Source organism: Procambarus clarkii, chromosome 94 (assembly GCF_040958095.1).
Source record: "Procambarus clarkii isolate CNS0578487 chromosome 94, FALCON_Pclarkii_2.0, whole genome shotgun sequence".
Lineage (NCBI taxonomy): Eukaryota > Metazoa > Arthropoda > Malacostraca > Decapoda > Cambaridae > Procambarus > Procambarus clarkii.
This window is the reverse complement of record NC_091243.1, coordinates 3,650,144-3,660,108: the sequence shown is the minus strand read 5'-3', so window position 1 is coordinate 3,660,108 and position 9,965 is coordinate 3,650,144.

Below are 9,965 nucleotides of genomic sequence, written 5' to 3'. Positions count from 1 at the left end.
ACTATAAATAAATAAATAATTATAATAACTATTATATATTTTATAAATAACTATAACTCGAAAACTATAAATAAATTGGAAAAGTTTGCTTCGGGAAAGACCTGGGAAACTACTGTGAGGGGAACTTTCAGGCAGTGCACCATTCACTACGGTGCAGCACAATACGACTGAGCCTCTGCGCACTGTCGGAGGCGGGCGTGTGGAAGGGGGATAACTTTTAACTAAGATTCACAGAGTTTCTCCAGGTTAAATAGTAATGCGGGGCTGTTGTTACCTTGTCTCAACCCGCTCTACTACATCAAAATCATCAGTACCAGTAAATCAGCTTGAACAGACCCCTCGGTATCATTAGAGATTATCCTCGGCCGGGAGTGGAAAGGACTTTACTTTTGATACCTCTTCACTGGAATCATCCAGGTAAATCAATAAGCATTCCTGCCACACTATGCTAGTCTTCCTTGGGTGTTTCCTCTGCTTAAATATTAAGATATCCCTCTCTTAAATCTATCTGTCCTACTTTCTGTATGATAATCAGTAGAAATGACATATGTCGCTCTGTCACTGCCCTCAGGGCAAACAGATTGCAAGAGAGGAAAGCCATTTTTAAATTATATAAAAATAGATTAATCTATAAAATTAAATATGAATCTTAATCAGTAGCTTCATATAAACTTAAATCCTCCTCTGTGGAATACTTGCTTCTTAATCATCAGGCTTCAAGATAATATCTATAGGTAATTTCCATAATTTTGAGATAAGGCCTACAAGACTAAAGTCATTCACATGTTAAAAAAAATTACTACGTAGCATATGTTTAAACCATACTAGAATTAGTTGCATGTTGACAGTCGCAATAAATATTATAATTGATTCTCAAACATATTAAGAAAAATTGTTGTCTTGCCTATAAACTGAGATCTATGGGGCTAACAGTTTCAATATATAGATAAGACAACATTTCTTTCGAAGCGCCAGACCAGGTACACACACGCACAGACCTAATCAAAGAACATATGGTCTCTACACACAAGCACATCACCAGTAATATCCTGACAAACAACACTAAAATAATCGAGAGAGACAACGACAATACTAGACTGAACATCATCGTTAAGGTGCTGCACACAAAAACAATCCCAGCCATCTGTGAGCAGCCAGCTAACACAAGGATACACACACACTGCCGTCTTCAAGCATCCCGTCCTCTTAAAAATAACGTCGCTTTTCGCTCGTATGCGCGCTATGGCCAAAAGTGGACGTAATTTGAATTGAAATCGACTCACAAAAGTGACGTACTGTCCCGTTTTCTGTTTGAGTCGTCCTGCCTACTCAGAAAGGTTAGGAGAGGAAACTTTCAGTTAACATTTTTCATGCAAATTTGAAACTTTATGAGAATTTCCTGCCCACCTAACCTATCAGAGGACCCTTAACTTAAAGTTGTTGAAAAAATAATCCCAAATTTATTTTCATGTTTTTTCATTTTCAAATTACGTCCACTTTCGGCCATACGGGCAAATGGCCAAAACTGACATTATTTTTAAGAGGACAGGTTGCTTCGAGACCAGGACGAAACCATCCAGCATACTGCCCTCAGCCATCACTGAAACCCAGAAGACTGCCAAGCTGCAGTGACCCTATCGGTCAATAGTGATGTACTTCACCTCTGTTATATATTCAGCTTCTGCAACCAAATGTTATCCGATTGAACTTTGCCTTTGTAAATGAGCAAAGGGTCAATGAAATGCATATCTTAGCGTCAGGCTATAATAAAACTATAAAACGAACTTTGTTGAGTTATTTTTTCAACTTCTTTCACAACCTAAGAAAAAGACGAAATTCGTCCTAAACTCTTGCACAACATTTATTATTACTAAGTGTTCTAACAGCTGAACAACCCCCAAAATACTTTATACATGAGGAATAACCGTTTCTACAATTGAAGTAAATCTTATGAGAAATGTATTTGTTTTTCTGAAATCTAAGATAAATCGAAACTTGGACTAAAGTTTCAAGGCCAAATAGCAGCAGAAATCATAAAAGCAAAAATTAGTACTTTTGTTTCAGCTTGATCAACTCATCAACACAAAACTATCAGTTGTGTTGTGATCAACACAAAACTAATCAGTTCCCTGGCGTCCAAGAGAAGGATGTGTTCACAGGTTAGAGCTGGCTGGTCCAGCCGACTCTATATACCTTGCCCAGGGGAAATCAGGCGGAAACAAAGGCAAATTACAATTCTCTCCTAATCGGACAAGTTAATTTCCACATAATTATTGACATGAAATTTAACATGTTTCCTATCGTTCCTTGCTGAAAAATTTACTCGTGTGTTTTTTTATCTTGCCAAGAAGGAAAGGAAATATAGCGCAGGACAAAATCAGATTAACATTATGGAAGTTCCGCTTCTTCGTTATGTAGAGTGATGAGGATAAACTAATTATGTACCTTGTCATTCTCTAGTGACTGCAGTGCCTCTGACATCACGCCACGTCTGCTCAACAACTCTCTCTCTCTGCAGCGTGGAATGAGTCACAAATTATTAATACCTTCAGATTAAAGAGTGCATTTGACATGAGGTGTTTGAGTGTTATTAGCTCGGGAAAGATCTAAGATGGGGAACAGGAGATGGGGTTCAATATTTGAACCAGTTGTAGCATTCTTCTTGCTCGAGATTGGCAGGAATGCGGTATTGAACTTTTTATTCACATCGACCCGAAGGACTGAATAACATGATTCTGCTAAGGTATTTCCGCCTAACAAGAATTGTACTATCCCTTTGAAGAAGATCCTTAATTACGTACACATACTAGCGTAGATTCATTAATACTAGGAGATAATCCCACACGCCCCAACATACGCGCGCGCACACACAAAGGCGGGATCAAAGAGTCAATGCTCGATCCTGCAGATACAGGTGAGCGCGCGCGCACACACAAACACACACACACACACACACACACACACACACACACACACACACACACACAGCCCATTCAGGGTTGGGATGAGCCCACCCTGAATGGACACAGCTTACTAGAAGTGCTTGAGACGAGCTAACCCTGAGACCACACAGCGTCCAAGAAGTGCTTGGGACGAGCCAGCCTTGAGAAAACACAGCATACTAGTAGTGCTTGCAATTAAAACAAAAACGTTTCTGATTCATCCAGATTGCTAAAGTCAAAATTCTGGTGGTTCATCACTTCACATTGGAACTTCCGACCAAATAGTCACAATAAGCACTTTGATTTTAGGAACATGGGCTGGAGAATGTTGCTACTCTTCCCCGGGTTAATGGCCGTCCAGCCTGTAGCTTCCCCTGAGGAAACTATCAGGAGGAAACACCAAGCCATTACGACTATTTAGCACTTGGATGGTGTCAGGATAAGGATTTTGGATTGAACAGGGGGGAGGGGGCAAGCAATTGTACCAAACCACTTGGACGGTCAGGGATTGAACGCCGACTTGCATGAAGCGAGACCGTCGCTCTACCGTCCAGCCCAAGTGGTTGGGGTAGTCTCCCCTGAGCTAAGGTACAGTGGGCTCGTCTCGCACCACTGAGATCTGGTGATTCATTTTGGTGGCGGCAGTTGACACTCCAGCGACGTGTGGGGGTCGAGGAGTGTGTTTCCTTGATCGTGCTTGAATTAGAATTTGTATTTGCTTATATTTGAAACACGTTTCAGCTTCAGAAATCTCTCACTTTACTTGAAGCAGTATTACAAGAACCATGAAATAACTGCAATGCTCTGATTAGAAAGTGCATACACCAGAGGTGTACCCCGCTTCTCCTCCGGGGGTATATATACACTTAAATGCTGGTGTTGAAGTCGGTAGGAAGAGGCAGAATACACTGCTCATGCTGGGGAATAACTTAGGTGTTATTCCCCAACATAAGCAGTGTATTCTGCCTCTTCCTACCGACTTCAACACCAGCATGCTATAATACATCTTATCAACATCAAGAACCGCCAGCAACACGTTCAGAAACAATTTGACCACGGGCTCTCCCCCCTGCCAGTCCAAAAGAGCCGTCAGCCAGGTGCTTCCTGGCTGACCGTTCCAGACTCCTGCTACTCGCCGGCCTGATGTCACCTTCCGTGTATATAAGCAGCTGCCGGAGATATTTTAGTCGGACAACTTCTGGTGCTCGGGGATTAATCTTCCCTCTGTCGACGTAGTCTTGACTACGACGCATGGCGGAAGACGTTCAGCGCAGTGTATAAAGTGTACAGTCACCTTAGATTTAAAAGTAACGAAATTATTCATTTATATTGGTTAATTATTAAAGCCTAGTTTCAGTTTTTTTATATAATTTGTTATTTAATATTTTTTGGTGTAAAGTTTATCATTAAGTAAAATATTTAAATGTTAATTTTTCTTAAATTCTCCCAACAATTGCTCACAAATCGCAAAGGTCTTAAAAGCAACTGTTTTTCATTTGTTTAACTTTTTTTTTTTGGCTTTATGCGCGTTAGGCATTCACCGGCTGCCGGGGTAGTACTGCTCTATCTACAACACGTCACAACACTGGCAGTATATTCTAGTCCTGGACTATGTTTAGGTCTTAAGTATACCTGCTGGTTGGTCAATAAGCTCTTGTTGCGACCTTAATTACCCTCCAGAGGTCGACAAGCCCTAAGCCGGATACCAAACAATACCCAGCTAATTACATCCAGGTCGTTCAAGGCTCATTACCGAGAAAGGTCTCTAAACTACGAGGCGTTTCATAAATATTTGTTACATGAGAAGAGAGGGAGTGAGAGAGAGGCTCGGGTCTCTTCTTCTCGGGAGAGCGCCGGCTAACACTGGATATTTTAGTTATAAGTTAGACAGACTTGGAGAGACGTGACCGGGAAGCCGAGCAGCAGGACCCAACCGTCCCGGGCTGTGTAATAAAGTTTTAATACAGCGGACCGCAGGAAGGCGTCCGCCTCCCCGCACTCACTCCGCAACCTGTCCTCTTAAAAAGAACGTCGCTTTTGGCCGTTTGCCCGTATGGCCGAATTTGGACGTAATTTGAAAATGAAAAAAAAAATGAAAATAAATTTGGGATTTTTTTATTCAACAACAGTAAGTTAAGGGTCCTCTGATAGGTTAGGTGGGCAGGAAATTCTCATAAAGTTTCGAAACGTTATGAAAAACGTTAATTTAAAGTGTCCTCTTATAACCTCTGCGCGTACGCCGGACGACTCAAATAGAAAACGGAACAGAACGTCACTTTTGTGAGTCGATTTCATTTCAAATTACGTCCAAATTTGGCCATAGTGCGCATACGAGCCAAAAGTGACGTTATTTTTAAGAGTACGGGTTGCACTCCGGGGGTGACTAGATTAAAACTATCCTAAGGGGTGACTATGGTTATACTCCAGGGGTTAAGAAAAAAAATATACAAACTTCAGGGGTGACTTTGGTAATACCCATTCCAAAGTTGACTATGGCAACCTCTTTTCAGGTGGAATGAGCAGATATACTGTAAGAAAATAGTCAAAAACGCTTTTCTTCACTTCCTCAGTCACAAGTTGACCCAGGCCAAGCGGAAGCTTTTTCTTTCTTTCAGTGAGGTGTGAGAAGCGATTAATTATGTTGAGACATTTTGTCCATGCCGACATTGTATTATATTCGTCTGCTTTATCTATATAGTATGTTGCCAGTCAATCTTTGATATACAGTTGAGTGATATAGAGGGTATTGTATTATCTGTCTTAGCAGCTCTGCGTCAAATTTACGGAATTGAATTTTAAGGCAATTTTTATTTTTATCTGTATAAGGAAGAGTGTGTTTGTCATGTAGATTGTCTGTGCAGTGTTATAGACCAGATGCTTGGGGTTAGCCTTACCCAACTTCCACACATGAAGTATGTGCCGTATGGGGGTGTTATGGAATAGTCTGGGTCGCCACCAATGTCACACTTTAAGATATATGGGCTTCTAATCTGTATTTCACGATTCTCGTGAAATTATACTCCCAATTATAAATGACCTAATTGATGCACAGAGTAAAGGGTCTCGAATCTCCTTTGTATGGATACCTTCACACATAAATATAACCCATCATAATGAGACAGACATTGCAGCCAAATTAGCGTGCAACAAGTTTGAAGTTGAATTAGATCTAGGTATCCTCATCTCTGCTGTCAAAACTGTGTTGGTCCAAACACTCAGATCTGATAGGAAAAAACTTACTGACTCCCAATGACCTGAAAGTACTAGTATAAAAAGCTATGATTTGTTCAGATCTGAAACCTACATCTATGGCCAGCACAAAACGTCCTCTAGACTGTGCGACACAGTGGATGCAAGGATCAGGTTGGGTTACCGTTACCTGTGTCAGGTTGCTGCAGGTGACGGATCCTCACAGTGTACCCAAAATTTGCCAGTGCAGGCTACTAAACATATGGCCTTGTATGACTAACCATCCTGCGAGATGGGGACTTTTATTACCACTGCTACCTTATTCACTCTTGTGTTGATGATATCCTCATAATGCACCCAGAGTCTGCCAGTGCACACTGCCCATCACATGCCTCTGTATGACTAACCATCCTGTGTGATGGGGATTTTTTAGCATCACTTAGTTAGCTTTTTTGACACACTGTACTCCACTTCATATAGTCTAGGGTAGCTGCACTAATGCAGATGTACCTCATGTATTAATAATAATAAAAAAAATTCTCTTCAAATAGTTATAATATTTTCAGACAATAGAGTTAATTAAAACTTTGTTGCACGGAGTAATCCTCAGTATTTGACCGAATTGTTTGCATTGTCACATGAGCTCCAAACAGATTGGTAAACCTTTCCTCAAACCTTTAAGCAGCTATGTAATAATTACCCTAGCTATTAAAATTCCCACCATATGTCCTAATGTTTCAACAGGATCAACCTTATTCTGCTTGTTTGGGCACGTAACTATTCTGACGACATTTTTCATCTTCCGGATGACTTGAGACTACATTTCAAGTTATCCTGGGATCGAACAGGATGTTTTCATAGGAATAAAATCTAAGTTCTCCAACACGGTTTAGGGTCGCTGCTACATCACCTCCACCTTAATGATCCAAATTACCGGCACCTTCCCCCTGTGCACTCTATCACATCCATCACCGTTGATTAATATCCCCAGATCGACGTCGCTGTTATTTTCAGTCATCACAAGATCCTCTTAGTTCTTAACAGTGAGAATTTATCAGTAATATATGGATCTGACTGACCGATTTATGCTGGGTTTTGACTCACCATCGCCAATCACGACCAGTCACACTCGCTTTCACATCACTTTGTGCAAACTTCTCACCATCACCTAAACGACGGAAGTGACGGTTTTTGATAACATTCATTTCTCTTACTGCGGGGTCAATCCCACACGTCTACTACAACTAAAATGTATTCCAGTAGTTTATGCCAACATTTCAGTAAACATTTTAAATATTAATCTTTCTGCAAATAACGGAATAATGAAATTAAAAGTGAAAGCGTAGAATAATAAACATGTGGGTTTGCAACGTCTGACATCATGCACCGTACGGACTAATCAACATAATTTTACAAAATATTAGTAGAAAATTATTAAACTAACCAATAAATACCTGCCACTAAGACTAAGATTCGAGACTTAAATCAGGCTGCACCACACACTGACCTTTTAAGAAAGTCATTCGTGAAGAGCTTCAACCTCACACGCGTGGGATTCGCAGTTAGAGCCTCCTAGGACCCCAGGTGAATGGAAAACAATTCCTATTCTGAGGTCGCGAACTTACCTCTTACATCCCATCTTAAAAATACCTCAACTGGAGCTCGTGTTCTGTGATCCAGAAATCCTTGGCTAGAACCTTCGCCCACCGGAAACGGAGCCAAAAACAGACTCGGGAAGATTTAGCAAAAATTGAAATTATCACTTCATTCCAGAGAGCTTAATGAATGCGAAATTGGAAAGACAAAAAATGGCTGATCATCTGTCTCCTCCTTCATTACAGCGTTCTTCTCCAGAGTGGAAAAAACACTGTGAAGTGGAGAAGAAATGTGGAGGATGGAGGAGGAGATGTGGTGGGGAAAGGAAAAAGAGTGAGGGAAGGTAGGAGATAATTTGTGAAACGAATAAAAGAAGAGGAAAAGTTGGAAAGAAGGGGAAGAATAAGTGAAAGTGAATGAACAAGATAAAAAGGCGAGAGGAAAATGTATGTAGTGATAGTGAAGGAAGAACAGCAACAATGAAGGAGGTTGTAATGGAGATGAAAGATTAGGTTGGGAAGAAGAAGCAGGGAAGGTTGGGAAAGAAGCAGAAGAGAAGGTTGGAAAGAAGAAGAGAAGGTGGGAAAGAAGCAGAAGAAAAGGTGGGGAAAGAAGCAGATGAGAAGCAAGCATTGCGAAATGCTTGCGGAGGAATAAAGACGTACTTCATTATCTCTCATTAATGGAGAATATGCACAAGGCTGCATATTTTTTTCCACAATTGAACGGTAAATTGTAGAACACGGAGGCCAGTGAACGGTCACTTATTGAACATATAAACCAGTCTGCATTTCACTAGCTATCCAGGGTATATCCAGTCAAGAGTAATTGAGTGGCAGTCATTATCAGCTTGTGACTGGGCAGAATGCAGTCTCCTTCAACATCCATTTTTGGTTCATGATCTCCTTATACTGCTTTTGTTGCATCCCGTTCCCTCAGGCTTTTTTTTAAATCTAACTCATCGGGGATTCATAGCATCTTTTGTTGCTTTTGGCTACCTATCGTCTCCCACTCGGGGTCTCTACAATTATTCTGTTTAGAAGACCTCCATGCTGAACTGCACACACTCTTTGCTGTTTGAGATTTTTTCGATCTTTCATCGGGTTCATTACGTATTTTATACTCATATTTTTCTCTGCTCAGGCCTATGGAACAACTTTGGTTGGTATTTTGCCTTTGCTTCTATGTCGTTGTCAATTTAATGCATTGCATACTAATTGACTTTGGTATTCTTGTTTCTACCTCTGGAGTGTTTCGTTACTGACCTTCTCGCCAATTTCGGATTTAATTAACTCTGTTTCTCAATTACTAGAGAAAAAATGGAAAGAGAATAAGATGAAAAAAGAAAAATAAGAATTGATAAAGAGGACAGATGGTAATCGGATATAAAGGTAGGGGGTGATAGGAAGACAGAGTGGAATAAAGACGGGAAAAGAAATATAGAGATGGAAGATAAAATATCGACGAGGGAAGAATGTGTCATCGATTGAAGAAAAGATAAATTGAAAATACAGCAAAAAGGGAGATAAAGGATAGAAAGGGAGAAATAACAAAGTGAAGAGATAGCAGTGCAGGGAATGATGATACATATATAGAGCGTCAACAGTGCTAACTGGGAGCTGTGAGGCGGCCCAGAGAAGATGGGTTGTGAGGAGTGAGGGATCAAATCTTGAGGAAGAGGAGGAGGAGGAGAAAGATTAAGTGGATTAAGAGGAAGATTATTTCAGAAGAAGGAAAATGAAAAAGAGATTAGGAGACGAGGTGAGAATAGAAAAGCGTAGGAATGAGGAAGATGAAGAGGACAAACACGTGCAGAAAAAATAAGGTGTAGGGAACGATGAGGAAGATTAAAAGGGGAGGTAAGATTATTAGGTACCCGAAGGAAGGAATGATTAGAATGATGGAGAGCACAACATTTGGAGTAAAAGTAGGGAGATTTGTAGGAGAATGAGAACGATTAGAATGATTACAAGTAAAATGAGAAAGATTGGCAAGAATATTAGAAGGCCAAGGAAGATTAAGATGAGAGTATTAGGATGATTAAAATGAGAGTATTAGGCAGATTAAGATGAGAGTATTAGGCAGATTAGAGAAGGGGAAATATTATCTAGGGAAAAAAGATGAGGTCCCCTCAAGCAGGAGAAGACGAGACGTTTCCTGTTTGAGTTTCGGGAAGATGTATACATGCTGGAAGATGGGGAGTAACTGGGGGTTGGGTAGAGTTGGTGTGGGTGTTTT